This window comes from Anomaloglossus baeobatrachus, chromosome 2 (assembly GCF_048569485.1).
Source record: "Anomaloglossus baeobatrachus isolate aAnoBae1 chromosome 2, aAnoBae1.hap1, whole genome shotgun sequence".
Lineage (NCBI taxonomy): Eukaryota > Metazoa > Chordata > Amphibia > Anura > Aromobatidae > Anomaloglossus > Anomaloglossus baeobatrachus.
In genome coordinates, this window is record NC_134354.1 from 403561291 (window position 1) to 403575452 (window position 14162).

Sequence of the window (14162 nt, forward strand, 5' to 3'; positions counted from 1 at the left end):
ACAACAGGCAGGTCCGTGATACTGTGGTGGAGAAGGTTAAATCCGGATATGGTTACAAAAAAATTTCCAATACTTTAAACATCCCAAGAAGCAGTGTGCAAGCAATCATATTGAAATGGAAGGAGTATCATACCACTGCAAATCTACCAAGACCCGGCCATCCATCCAAACATTCATCTCAAACAAGAAGAAGATTGATCAGAGCTGGAGCCAAGAGGCCCATGATCACTCTGGATGAACTGCAGAGATCTACAACTGAGGTGGGAGAGTCTGTCCATAGGACAACAATCAGTCGTACACTACACAAAATCTGGCCTTTATGGAAGACTGGCAAGAAGAAAGCCATTTCTCAAATATATCCATAAAAAGTGTTTTTTAAAGTTTGCCACAAGCCACCTGGGAGACACACCAAACATGTGGAAGAAGTTTCTCTGGTCAGATGAAACCAAAATCGAACTTTTTGGGCACAATGCCAAACGATTTGTTTGGCGTCAAAGCAACACAGCTCATCACCCTGAACACACCATTCCCACTGTCAAACATGGTGGTGGCAGCATCATGGTTTTGGCCTGCTTTGCTTCAGCAGGGACAGGGAAGTTGGTTAAAATTGATGGGAAGATGGATGGAGCCAAATACAGGACCATTCTTGAAGAAAACCTGTTGGAGTCTGCAAAAGACCTGAGACTGGGACGGAGATTTGTCTTTCAAAAAGCAATGATCCCAAACATAAAGCAAAATCTACAATGGAATGGTTCACAAATAAACGTATCCAGCTGTTAGAAAGACCAAGTCAAAGTCCAGACCTGAATCCAATCGAGAATCTGTGGAAAGAGCTGAAAACTGCTGTTCACAAACGCTCTCCATCCAACCTCACTCAGCTCGAGCTATTTGCAAAGGAAGAATGGGCAAGAATTTCAGTCTCTCGATGTGCAAAACTGATACATAGCCCAAGCGACTTGCAGCTGTAATCGCAGCAAAAGGTGGCGCTACAAAATATTAACTTAAAGCAGGGGTGGGGAACCTTTTTTCTGTCGGGGGCCATTTGGAAACTTCTACCAACCTTCGGGGGCCGCACAAAATTATCAATGTTTAAATGACCCTGCTATATTGGGTGAAGCAATTAATTAACTGGGGGCATGGGGCTGGGGGCACAGACACCACATGCGAGGCTGGGGGCACAGACACCACATGCGGGGCTGGGGGCACAGACACCACTGGAGGGGCTGGGGGCACAGACACCACTGGAGGGGCTGGGGGCACAGACACCACTGGAGGGGCTGGGGGCACAGACACCACTGGAGGGGCTGGGGGCACAGACACCACTGGAGGGGCTGGGGGCACAGACACCACTGGAGGGGCTGGGGGCACAGACACCACTGGAGGGGCTGGGGGCACAGACACCACTGGAGGGGCTGGGGGCACAGACACCACTGTGGGGAAGGCACAGACATCACTGTGGGGAAGGCACAGACATCACTGTGGGGAAGGCACAGACATCACTGTGGGGAAGGCACAGACATCACTGTGGGGAAGGCACAGACATCACTGTGGGGAAGGCACAGACATCACTGTGGGGAAGGCACAGACATCACTGTGGGGAAGGCACAGACATCACTGTGGGGAAGGCACAGACATCACTGTGGGGAAGGCACAGACATCACTGTGGGGGAGGCACAGACATCACTGTGGGGGAGGCACAGACATCACTGTGGGGGAGGCACAGACATCACTGTGGGGGAGGCACAGACATCACTGTGGGGGAGGCACAGACATCACTGTGGGGGAGGCACAGACATCACTGTGGGGGAGGCACAGACATCACTGTGGGGGAGGCACTCACGACTGGGGGGGCGCACACACGACTGGGGGGGCGCACACAGGACTAGGGGGGGTGCACACAGGACTAGGGGGGGTGCACACAGGACTAGGGGGGGTGCACACAGGACTAGGGGGGGTGCACACAGGACTAGGGGGGGTGCACACAGGACTGGGGGGGTGCACACAGGACTAGGGGGGGTGCACACAGGACTAGGGGGGGTGCACACAGGACTAGGGGGGTGCACACAGGACTAGGGGGGGTGCACACAGGACTAGGGGGGGTGCACACAGGACTAGGGGGGGTGCACACAGGACTAGGGGGGGTGCACACAGGACTGGGGGGGGTGCACACAGGACTGGGGGGGGTGCACACAGGACTGGGGGGGTGCACACAGGATTGGGGGGGTGCACACAGGATTGGGGGGGTGCACACAGGATTGGGGGGTGCACACAGGATTGGGGGGTGCACACAGGACTGGGGGGTGCACACAGGACTGGGGGGTGCACACAGGACTGGGGGGTGCACACAGGACTGGGGGGTGCACACAGGACTGGGTGATGGGCTGCACATAGGATTGTGTGGGGGTGCACACAGGACTGGGGGAGGGGTGCACACAGGATTGGGGGGGGTGCAAACAGGACTACTGGGTGATGGGCTGCACACAGGACATTGGGGGGCTGCACACAGGACTGGGGGAGGGGTGCACACAGGACATTGGGGGCCACACTGCGCTGAGAGTTTCATGCAACTCTGGGGGAGAGGGTTTACAGAACTGGTGTGGGGAGGCACAAAGCATTGGGCAGGGCACATAGCAGCAGAGGGTCGGCGCTGGACTCACAGCAGCATTGCACTCACATCACCGGAGTGCAGGAGCCGGACACACTGCATCAGAAGGAGAAGACGGGCACTGATCTCCGGAGGGCAGGGGGCGGACACACAAGGCAGGAAGCTGAGGCTGCTGTAGACCCGCCCACAATTGGCACTGGCCGACGGGAGAACACATTGCAGCACAAACAGCAATGTGTGGATTTAAAGGGCCGGCGGCAGCAAACCGCGGTGACAGCACGAGCACTGCCTCCCCCGGGAATCTGCCCGGGGGCCACATAAAAGGTCATGGCGGGCCGCATGCGGCCCGCGGGCCGGAGGTTCCCCACCCCTGACTTAAAGGGTCGAATAATTGCACTCCCTAATTTTCAGTTATTTATTTTTTACAAAAATTTAAAATAAGCAATAAATATCGTTCTACTTCACAATTGTGTCCCACTTGTTGTTGATTCTTCACCATAACATTAACATTTTTATCTGTATGTTTGAGGTCTGAAATGTGGGAAAAGGTTGAAAAATTCAAGGGGGCCGAATACTTTCACAAGGCACTGTATTCTCAGCATTGAGAGTGTCTTTCAAGATGCGTTACCTGCCCATACCATAGGGACTAATGCAGCCACATACCATCAGATATATCATTGAACCTCCATGAGTATATTATGCTACTCAGTTGTACACAAACAATAATCTCATTTGTAGAGTTTTTTTAGAATATTTATTTATATAATTTCAAGGGATGAAAAAGTGCAACACAAAGTGCAATGTGCATAAAAACATGTACTGAAAGTCAGAGCAGTGTGCCAGAGAGGGATAGACTATAATGGTCACATAAAACCTTTAAGATTATCAGAGGAATACAATGAATACATATAATCAAAGCTCATATGGTATAAACATGATAATCACAAATCAGAGATATCACAATGAAAAACCGAGCTTAAATATGCATATTCATCTGTGAACTAATTTCTAGGCAGATTATAAACATGATAGATTTCAAACATTATTTGATTCAGCATTGGTAATAAATAATAATCAATGCAGCAAAGGGTATGGTAGCCCACCAAGACACATGCATTACAATACTGCCAAGATCGCCAGTGATAAGTAAGGGTTAAACCAGAATGAGGTATAATCGCCCACCAGGATGTTTAAGTCACGTCCAGCCTGGCACACCGCCCTGCACCTTATGAGGTGAAATTATATAAATACATTTTCTAAAAAAACTCTACAAATGAGATTATTGTTTGTGTACAACTGAGTAGCATAATATACTCATGGAGGTTCAATGTAGGTCTTTCTAATCATAATGGGGATTCTCCAGGTTTGAAAAGGTTAATATGGACTGGATTATTCAGATTTGTTTTTTTTTTTTTTTTACATACCATCAGATATGCAGGCTTTTGGATTATGTGCTGAGAATAAGCTGGATTGTCCCTCTCCTCTTGAGACCACAGGTCACAGCGTGCATGGTTTCCAAAAAGAATTTAAAATTTTGATTTATCTTACCACATAACAGTTTTTGGTTTTGCCTCAGTCCATGGTAATGGAGCTTTTGCACCAAAAACTCTGCAGCGTTTCTCATTTGTGTTGGTATATAGCTTCTTCTTCGCATTAGACAACTTAATTTTTTTAGATTGTGCTAAAAGACAATTATTTCTTATTATTATTTCAGATTAGTGAACCTCTGACCATCTTTGCTTCTGAGTGACTCTGCCTCTGTAACATGCTTTTTTCATACACAGTCATGTGATTTAGTTGAATATTGACCCCTAGCTGTTTTTTCATTATTAGCATGTACTTTTCCAGCAATTTGTTAACCCTGTTACATCTATTTTTTGAGATGTGTTGCTACCATCAACTTATGAATGAGTTCATTTTTGCAAATGAAATGGAAAATATCTAACTTTCAACTTCTGGCACCCTTTAACCCATATACATGGATCTGGATTTACTACAAGATCCAGGAGATTGCTGCCTATGGATGGGCTGTAGTCCAGAGATGGGAATAGTCACTAGGCAGGGTCAATGCTGGGAGGTCACAAAGAGAGTAAAATCTGGATCTGAACAGTGGTTGGGGAGCTGGGTTAAAACTAAGATGTTAGCAAAAACAGCAGGCAGGAGAATAGTCAGAAAAAAAGGCCAAGGTCAAAAACAGGTGGCAATGATACAAAGTCAGCAAAGCATGGACAGAACCAGAGAAGCAAGTAGCACTAAATTATATCAGGCAGGGTCCAGCAGAAGACTGCAGTCTAAAGAAGGGTGTGGTGCTCTCCCATAGTCTGAAGCTGGGAGCTGATGATTTCAGCTGCAAAGCACACACATCCATTTTATCAAGCTAAAGTACTGCTGGTCCCAGCCACACCATCCGTAGTGGATGGGCGGAGCATGCGCTCTTCAGAGTTTCTCGCACTGACTCCTCCTCCTATCACCACACCGCCTACAGAGGGAATACCGCACTGCTGATGACAGAAGCAGAAGTCACAGTGGCAGTTACTGGTAGAAATGTGACAAAAATCTAACTGTAAGAGACTTCCAAACCATTGCATTCTTGTTATCTCTCCATTTTACATGGCGTCCCAACATTTTGGGAATTATAATAGCTTATTATTACAAGCTTAATAATCCTGAGACTGCTGTAGTTTTTAAGTGTCATCGTGGGTTAACTTTGGAGAAACCGTTTGTACTATGCGCACTAGAAAATGGAATTTTCTTAAGAAAATTACGCACCCTCTGAAAGATTACCGCACCTGCTGCAAAAAACAGCAGCAAACTGCACCCAAAAACCGTATGCGGTTTTACCGCGGTTTGCTGCGTTTTTTCCGCGGGTTATCTGTGTTTTTATGCCTTCAATGCAATAAAGCACGTTGAAAAAAATAAATAAAAAATATATGTGTTGTCATTTCCTTCTTCTTCTTAGATAGATAGATAGATAGAAAGAGGGATAGATAATAGATAGATAGATAATGGATAGGTAGATAATGGATGGATAGAGGGATAGATAATGGATGGATAGATGATGGATAGATAGATAAATAGAGGGATAGATATAGATAGGTTGATAGCTAGATAGATGATGGATAGGTTGATAAATATTACAGCTTTTATTTCTGATGTATGTGTTTCCCCTCCCAACAGTAATTGTGATACAGCAGTGCCCCTGCGGGACCTTGGGTCTGAGTTCTCGCAGTGTCACTGCCGGTTGGTGCCATCACTCTATTACCGCTTGTGAGGCCCTGAAGTTCTCGCAAGTGGTAATGTGTTGACATCAACGACCATGAGAAATGACCTGGAGTTACCCCTGCAGCCTCATTCACGGAACGAGGCTGCATTGAGTACTAGCTCTCAGATGCCACTGGATCAGTGTGCAAGCGTCGTGGGACCTCGTTTGGCTTACGCCGGACCTGGAGGGGTATTTGGGGATTTTAATAAAGTGGTGAAAAGGGGACTTTTTTGTGTTTTATTTCAAATAAAGGATTTTTCGGTGTATGTGTTTATTTACTGTCACTTACAGATTAGTCATGGCATGACACTGTCATTACTAATCTTGGACTTAGTGGCAGCTATGGTCTGCTGCCATTAACTCCTTATTACCCTGATTGCCACCGCATCACGGCAATCGGGATGAGCCCGGTAGAGCCCTGGGACTGTCGCATCTAATGGATGCGGCAATTCTGGGCTGCTGCTGGCTGATATTTTTAGCCTGTGGGGCTCCCCATAATGTCGGGCCTCCCAACCTGATCTTGGGTAGTATCAAAATTGGGGGGAACAGCACGCCGTTTTTTTTAAATTATTTATTTATTTATTTATTTTACTGCATGATCAAGACCCGCCCACCGGCAGCTGTGATTGGTTGCAGTGAGACAGCTGTCACTCAGCGTGGGGGCGTGTCTGCCTGCAACCAATCACAGCCACCGGTGAGCAGGGAAGGCGTGAATATGTTATGAGCCTATTGAGCGGCGGCTCTGGAAGATGAAAGAGCTGCCGCGGCAGCAGTGTGACAGCCGCCTGGTGACCGGTGAGTATGAAGCGCTTGCTCCTACCCCTTTGCGCCAGATTCTGGTCCCCATAGACTTTATATGAGGAGCATTATTTGGCCAAATACCAGCCCTCCGAATGCATGTTGCGGTTTTCTATGTCTGTGCATTATATACTGTATGTGTCTGTGTGTGAGTGTGATATGTGGGTATTTACTCTCTGCTCAATTTCCTCTTCCTCTCCTAGTGGCATCACTTCCTTTCAAAATGCAGAGTTGTGATGAACATTATGTCCCGAAAAATGGGAATAACGCAGGAAAACGCAATGAAACGCAAATAATTTTCTACCTGCGTTATTCCCTGCAGTATTTCATGATTACATTACAGTCAATGGGGTAAAATACCGCAGGTACCTGTGGAAAAGAAGTGACATGTACATTAATTCCGCAGCAGAAATTCCGCAGCAAAACCTGCTGGTGAAAAAAAAGCAGTGTGCGCACAGCATTTTTTTTTTTTACCTACCATAGGTTTTGCTGGGGAAGGACTGCAGCAAGGTTAGGAACTTTTTCTGCAGCAAAACATGCAGCAAAACTGCGGTATAATACGCAGTGTGTGCACAGGGCCTTATATTGGTTTTCTGCAAATAGCAGAAAGTTTGTAATGTTTTCTAATAGCCTTAGGGTATGTTGCCTTATGAGGTTTTTAGTGTGTTTTTTTCTAATAAAAACACATTGCTTTTAGTGTTATTTTGTAACAACACATGTTTTTTTTACGCTGTTGTGATGATTTTTTTTATATAATTTTTATGAAAGAGAACCTGTCAACATCAGATAATGATTAACCTGTAGATATATGGCTAATCTGTAGGTTGATAGCTTTAGAAAAGTTCCAGGCTACCATACTGAAAATGCGGCACCTGGGTGAAAATGAACTTTATTCCTCCCAGGAGCTGACAGTTTTCAGTCATATGGGCATGCCAGAGAGGCTAGCTAGAGTCACTGCTCACTCCATTTTGTGTTTCGGCTGTAAGCAAACCCCTATTGGGAAAATTGCAGACGCTGTACACGTAGTGCAAATTTCGGGTTAATAAGATGTGGTTTTTAAAGCTTTTTTCCATTTGATTTTTAATGCATTTTTAATAACATATTGCAGTAATGTAATTGAATTTTTTATACTGCAAAAACCTTTCTAAAAACCGCAATAAAAGAGTGCGGCAAAAACACATGGTCTGCCAATTTCTATATGGAAATATGCCAAAGAATGACGCTTTTTCTAACACAAGTTTAAAAAAAAGGAAATAGCGTGACATATAGGCACATTTTCTCATTTGGTGGAAAGCTGGTTCCAAGCAGAGTGACGCATTTTTGGTGTGGATTCTGGAACAAAATCCATTCACAAAAACATGTAAAAAAGCTCTGAGAACATACCTCTAGCTAAAGGGGGCTTTACACGCTACGACATCGCTAATGCGAACTCGTTGGGGTCACGGAATTGGTGACGCACATCCGGACGCATTAGCGATGCCGTTGCGTGTGACACCGATGAACGAGTTTGCATCGTTGCAAAAATGTGCAGAATCGCTCATCGGTGACATGGGGGTCCATTCTCAAATATCGTTACTGCAGCAGTAACGAGGTTGTTCCTTGTTCCTGCGACAGCACACATCGCTCCATGTGACACCGCAGGAACGAGGAAGCTCTCCTTACCTGCCTCCCGGCCGCTATGCGGAAGGAAGGAGGTGGACGGGATGTTACGTCCCGCTCATCTCCGCCCCTCCGCTTCTATTGGGCGGCCGCTCAGTGATGTCGCTGTGACGCCGCACGGACCGCCCCCTTAGAAAGGAGGCGGTTCGCCGGTCACAGCGACGTCGCCGGGCAGGTAAGTATGTGTGACGGGTCTGGGCGATGTTGTGCGGCACGGGCAACGATTTGCCCGTGTCGCGCAACAGATGGGGGCGGGTACCCACACTAGCAATATCGGGACCGATATCGCAGTGTGTAAAGCCCGCTTTACCATAGGATTGCTCGGTGTCCCACATGTCTATATAATGAACAGGTTCTGCTCACAATATGATATATCCACACACATTATTACCAACATGGCGATGGAAATTTTATTTGGCTTATATTTTTTTTATATTTCCATCTTATTGACCAAAGCACCCATTAAAACTCCTTCCTCTTCTTCACTGTCTTTTCCAGTTTTACTTGCCAGTAGGTCTACTTTATATTCTGGGCTACTATATTGTTGGCAGCTGCAAAGCAAACAGTAGTCTCTATTTTAAACACAGATAAAATTAGCTTAATTTTCTGTTTCCCATGCCCTGTGTCTTCAGTAGTTTCTCACAGACATCCTTTGGATCCCTGCCTTAACTCCGTCAGTGCTTGTGTATTATTAGTATTATATCCAATGAAAAATAAATGATCCTAGCATCATTCTGAATAAATATTTGCCTATTTGCCAGATGAATTAGACTTACTTTGCACTAGGTCTGTGCGAGGCTCAATTCAACACCATATTGAAGGTGCACTATCAGTTTATATGCTAGTTAATTATCCCAATATATACAGTACATCAACATGACCATAGACTTTAAGGGGGTCTCTAGTGGCCAATGCTGGATTTAAATAATAAAATCAGACAGTACTTACCCTCCCCACATCCAGTGATGACTGTCCGCTGATGCTTTGATCTCTGTTTACTGGCTGAAGAAGTGACATCATAACTACAGCGCAAATCACGGCTGCAGCCAATGGCTCATGCCCTCTACATCAGAAACCTATAAGTGGAAAACTCCTTTAATAACCAAGCAAAGTATTTACCCTTGGCATATGTTTGCGGGTATATACAGTGCCTTGCGAATGTATTCGGCCCCCTTGAATTTTTCAACCTTTTCCCACATTTCAGGCTTCAAACATAAAGATAAAAATCTTAGTGTTATGGTGAAGAATCAACAACAAGTGGGACACAATTGTGAAGTTGAACGAAATTTATTGCTTATTTTAAACTTTTTTAAAAAAGAATAACTGAAAGTGGGGCGTGCAATATTATTCGGCCCCTTTACTTTCAGTGCAGCAAACTCACTCCAGAAGTTCATTGAGGATCTCTGAATGATCCAATGTTCTCTTAAATGACTGATGATGATAAATATAAGCCACCTGTGTGTAATGAAGTCTCCGTATAAATGCACCTGCTCTGTGATAGTCTCAGTGTTCTGTTTAAAGCACAGATAGTATCATGAAGACCAAGGAACACAACAGGCAGGTCCGTGATACTGTTCTGGAGAAGGTTAAAGCTGAATTTGGTTTCAAAAAGATTTCCACAACTTTAAACATGCCTAGAAGCACTGTGCAAGCGATCATATTGAAATGGAAGGAGTATCGTACCACTGCAAATCTACCAAGACCCGGCCGTCCCTCAAAAATGTCATCTCAAACAAGGAGAAGATTGATCAGAGATGCAGCCAAGAGGCCCATGATCACTCTGGATGAACTGCAGAGATCTACAGCTGAGGTGGGAGAGTTTGTCCATAGGACAACAATCAGTTGTACAGTGCACAAATCTGGCCTTTATGGAAGAGTGGCAAGAAGAAAGCCATTTCTCAAAGATATACATAAAAAGTGTTGTTTAAAGGTTGCCATAAGCCACCATGGAGACACACAAAACATGTGGAAGAAGGTTCTCTGGTCCCATGAAACCAAAACTGATCTATTTGGGCACAATGCCAAACAATATGTTTGGCGTAAAAGCAACACAGCTCAACACCTTGAACACACTATCCCCACTGTCAAACATCATGGTGGCAGCATCATGGTTTGGGCCTGCTTTGCTTCAGCAGGGACAGGGAGATGGTTAAAATTGATGGAGAGATGCATGGAGTCAAATACAGGACCATTCTTGAAGAAAACCTGTTGGAGTCTGCACAAGACCTGAGGCTAGGACGGAGATTTGTCTTTCAACAAGACAATGATCCAAAATATAAAGCAAAATCTATAATGGAATGGTTCACAAATAAAAATATCCAGGTGTTAGAATGGCCAAGTCACAGTCCAGACCTGAATCCAATCGAGAATCTGTGGAAAGAGCTGAAAACCGCTGATCACAAACGCTCTCCATCCAACCTTACTCAGCTCGAACTGTTTGTAAAGGGAGAATGGGCAAGAATTTCAGTCTCTCGATGTGCAAAACTGATAGAGACATACCCCAAGCGACTTGCAACTGTAATCGCAGCAAAAGGTGGCGTAACAAAGTATTAACTTAAAGGGGCCGAATAATATTGCACGCCCCAATTTTCAGTGTATTATTTTTTTATAAAAGTTTAAAATAATCAATAAATTTCATTCAACTTCACAATTGTGTCCCACTTGCTGTGATTCTTCACCATAACATTCAAATTTTTTAATTTTTTATCTTTATGTTTGAAGCCTGAAATGTGGGAAAAGATTGAAAAATTCAAAGGGGCCGAATACTTTTGCAAGGCACTGTGGGTGTGTATATATATATATATATATATATATATATATTATATACAATCAATTTTGCCCCTATCTACATAATGGGGAAAAAGTGACACGAAAAGTGTACCCGCACCGTCGCATTTACAATCACGAAATTTTGCACAGACACCTCATGTGACCCAGGGAACGTCGTAGACTATGTTTTGACAAGAAAATTTAACCCCGCGTTTTACAGTTACGCTCCAAAAAACATGCCTCCATTAAAGTAAATGGAGCCTGGAACTATGGAACTACAGGTTATTAGTAGGAGCTGTGATTGGTTGCTATAGGAACAAAAGACATTCATAGTATAAGAAGCTTATATGTGAGGTAATAAGATGTCAGTGGGGAGACGGATAGAGAGAGACAGAGAGAGACAGACAGAGAGAGAGACAGACCGGAAAGAGACAGAGAGATAGATACAGACAGACAGACCTGGAAAGAGGCAGACCTGGAAAGAGACAGATGGGGAAAGAGACAGACAGACATGCAGACAGGGACAGAGACGGGCAGACAGGGAAGGAGGAGACAGCCAGAGAGACAGACAAAGATAGATGGAGAAAGACACAGACCTTGATAGAGAAAGACGGGGAAAGAGACAGAGAAATAGAGACAGACAAGGAAAGAGACAGACAGAGACAGGCAGACAGGGAAAGAGACAGACGGGGAAAGAGACAGACGGGGAAAGAGACAGACGGGGAAAGAGACAGACGGGGAAAGAGGCAGACCTGGAAAGAGGCAGACCTGGAAAGAGGCAGACCTGGAAAGAGACACCTGAAAAGAGACACCTGAAAAGAGACAACTGAAAAGAGACAGACGGGGAAAGAGACAGACAGAGACAGACGGGGAAAAGATAGAAGGAGCACATTACTTGGCCAATTTAGTTAAATCTGTGTGAAATATCTGGGGTGTTGAAATATATGTTGTGAAATGCTTCTATCAGCTTAGTTTTTGCCTTTTAATAATTACATTTCTATTTGTTTTGTGGTTTTTGTGTGCAGAATAATTGTTTATTAATACAGCAGTTATTAACCCGGGCGAAGCCGGGTAGTACAGCTAATATATATATATATATATATATATATATATATATATATATATGTAATTTCCAGGATATTTGTTTTTGTTTTTAGGCAACTGTCATGCTAGTGACTTCAGAAAGCATGGTGCACGATGCACCACACAACACAAAATAGGGTAAATCGGGAACACTTTAACAACGGTGGGCCCTAGTGCTAGTGAGAGGGGAAAATGGGACACCTCCTTCACTCACCTTCAGCTGTACCCTACACTCCTAACCAGTGCCTATACAGGTTCCGCACCTGTCACCGAGCAGGATACCTGAGACCCTGGCAAACCCTGTAATAGCCCTGGTTAGTGAGCTGGCAGGTAAGAGATGCTAACCCCACCGCTCCACTAATAACCCACCAGGTGAAGGAAAGACAGACGGGGAAAACACAGCAACAGACATCTGCAGTCAGCACTAGGACTGTTGCCTACAGAGCAACTTGCAGAGAGGGCTCTACCAGCTCCTTCCACCTCCAGGCAAAGCATCCAAATGAATGAGAATAACCAGCACTCTCTACTGGGAGCAGGGGGTAGATTTAGGGACTGGAAGGGGTCTAAACAGAAACACCTGAGAAGGTAAAGAGAATGCTTGCTGGCAAGTAATACTGACATTAACCCTCTCCTTCCCAAAGGAAAGGGAATACATGTAATCTGCAGAATTTCCCAAGGCAAAGTGAGACTCTGGCCCAGAACCTGTCACTAGTCTCTTACAACCATGACAACAGCATTGCTATCAGATGCTCCATTAGTCTTGGAATGCAGCGCTTCTCTTCCCATCAAAATTATGGAAATCAAGGCAAAACCCGTCGGACCCAATATTAATTAATGTAGTCTGTTGGGCACCAATGGATCAGCCATACAACAGAGAATTTTGGCTTCAGTTAAAAATGAGAGCCTCTGCCACAGCACCTCCTACGATGCTACAGAAGCCACCCCACCTACTTCGAAATGGCAGTGGTGGAGATGAAAAGGAAGGTAAAAAGTAAGGTGTTTATGTATTAATTTTATATAATAATTATTTAAAACTGGGCTGAAAGGTCACTTTGAGAATAGTCAAGAGATTAAAAGGATTTTTTGACCAAAGGATTTTTTTAGGTAAATCCAGAAGTAAAAATTAACATGTGAAGTGCAAACTATAAGTAAAAATATCACCAGTCAATCTCCTTACAGAATTTTAGATCCCAAGATATAACTAAAAGTTAACAATAACCCATCAACTTGTGTGTTTTTATGTTTTAGAGTAACACATTAACATGCAGATGAAATGGAGAGAGGATTTACAAGTTGGCTTACTGATCATTACATTAGAAAGGCATAAGGGAGCAACTTTCCCACAAATATCTTGTGTCAATGACATGAAGGTCCACGTAGTAGCCAAAGCATTCTAAATACTGGGGATATAATATGTTTAAAGTGTTTGTCATGTATCAATATTTTAGACTATATATACTGGTTTCCTATGGTTATGCTCTACATTATCCTTTAGATAAGCAATAAATGTTGTAAAGGAGAACCTCTTTATAAGACTATTCCTACATAAGTTCAGTCCTGGAAGCCCATGCCATGGAGTTCCCATTGTACAATTAACCCCAGAGGAGGTTTAGAACTTTGTATTTATTGAGTCAGGAGAAAGCTGGCGACTTTTATGTGTGATGCACCTCAGCATTTGGTGACCCCACAATATAACTTTATCTGTTCTGCTACTTTGTGGATCAGTTGCTGTGGTTCCTAAATGCTGTGGTTCCTAATACTGCTCAGTTGTTCACGGAATATTTTGGGGAAAGAGGTTTCATAAACTGACATTACATAATCCTATTACAAGTCCATGTTCAAATTCATTAAGCTCTTTTGAATGACCCTTTCTTTCTCAAATGTTTGTAAGGGCTAGAAGCTTGATTTTATACACTTGAGCATTTAATCATCGAATCATAGAATGGTAGAGTTGGAAGGGACCTCAAGGGCCATCGATCCCAACCC

At 44.3% G+C, this 14162-nt stretch overlaps 1 long non-coding RNA gene across 1 annotated transcript in view; it reads right to left on the reverse strand.

Moving 5' to 3' along the window:
• The window catches only part of LOC142291528 (uncharacterized), a 130960-nt gene that overhangs the window by 96031 nt on the left and 20767 nt on the right, over nt 1–14162 (reverse strand). The window lies entirely within an intron of this gene.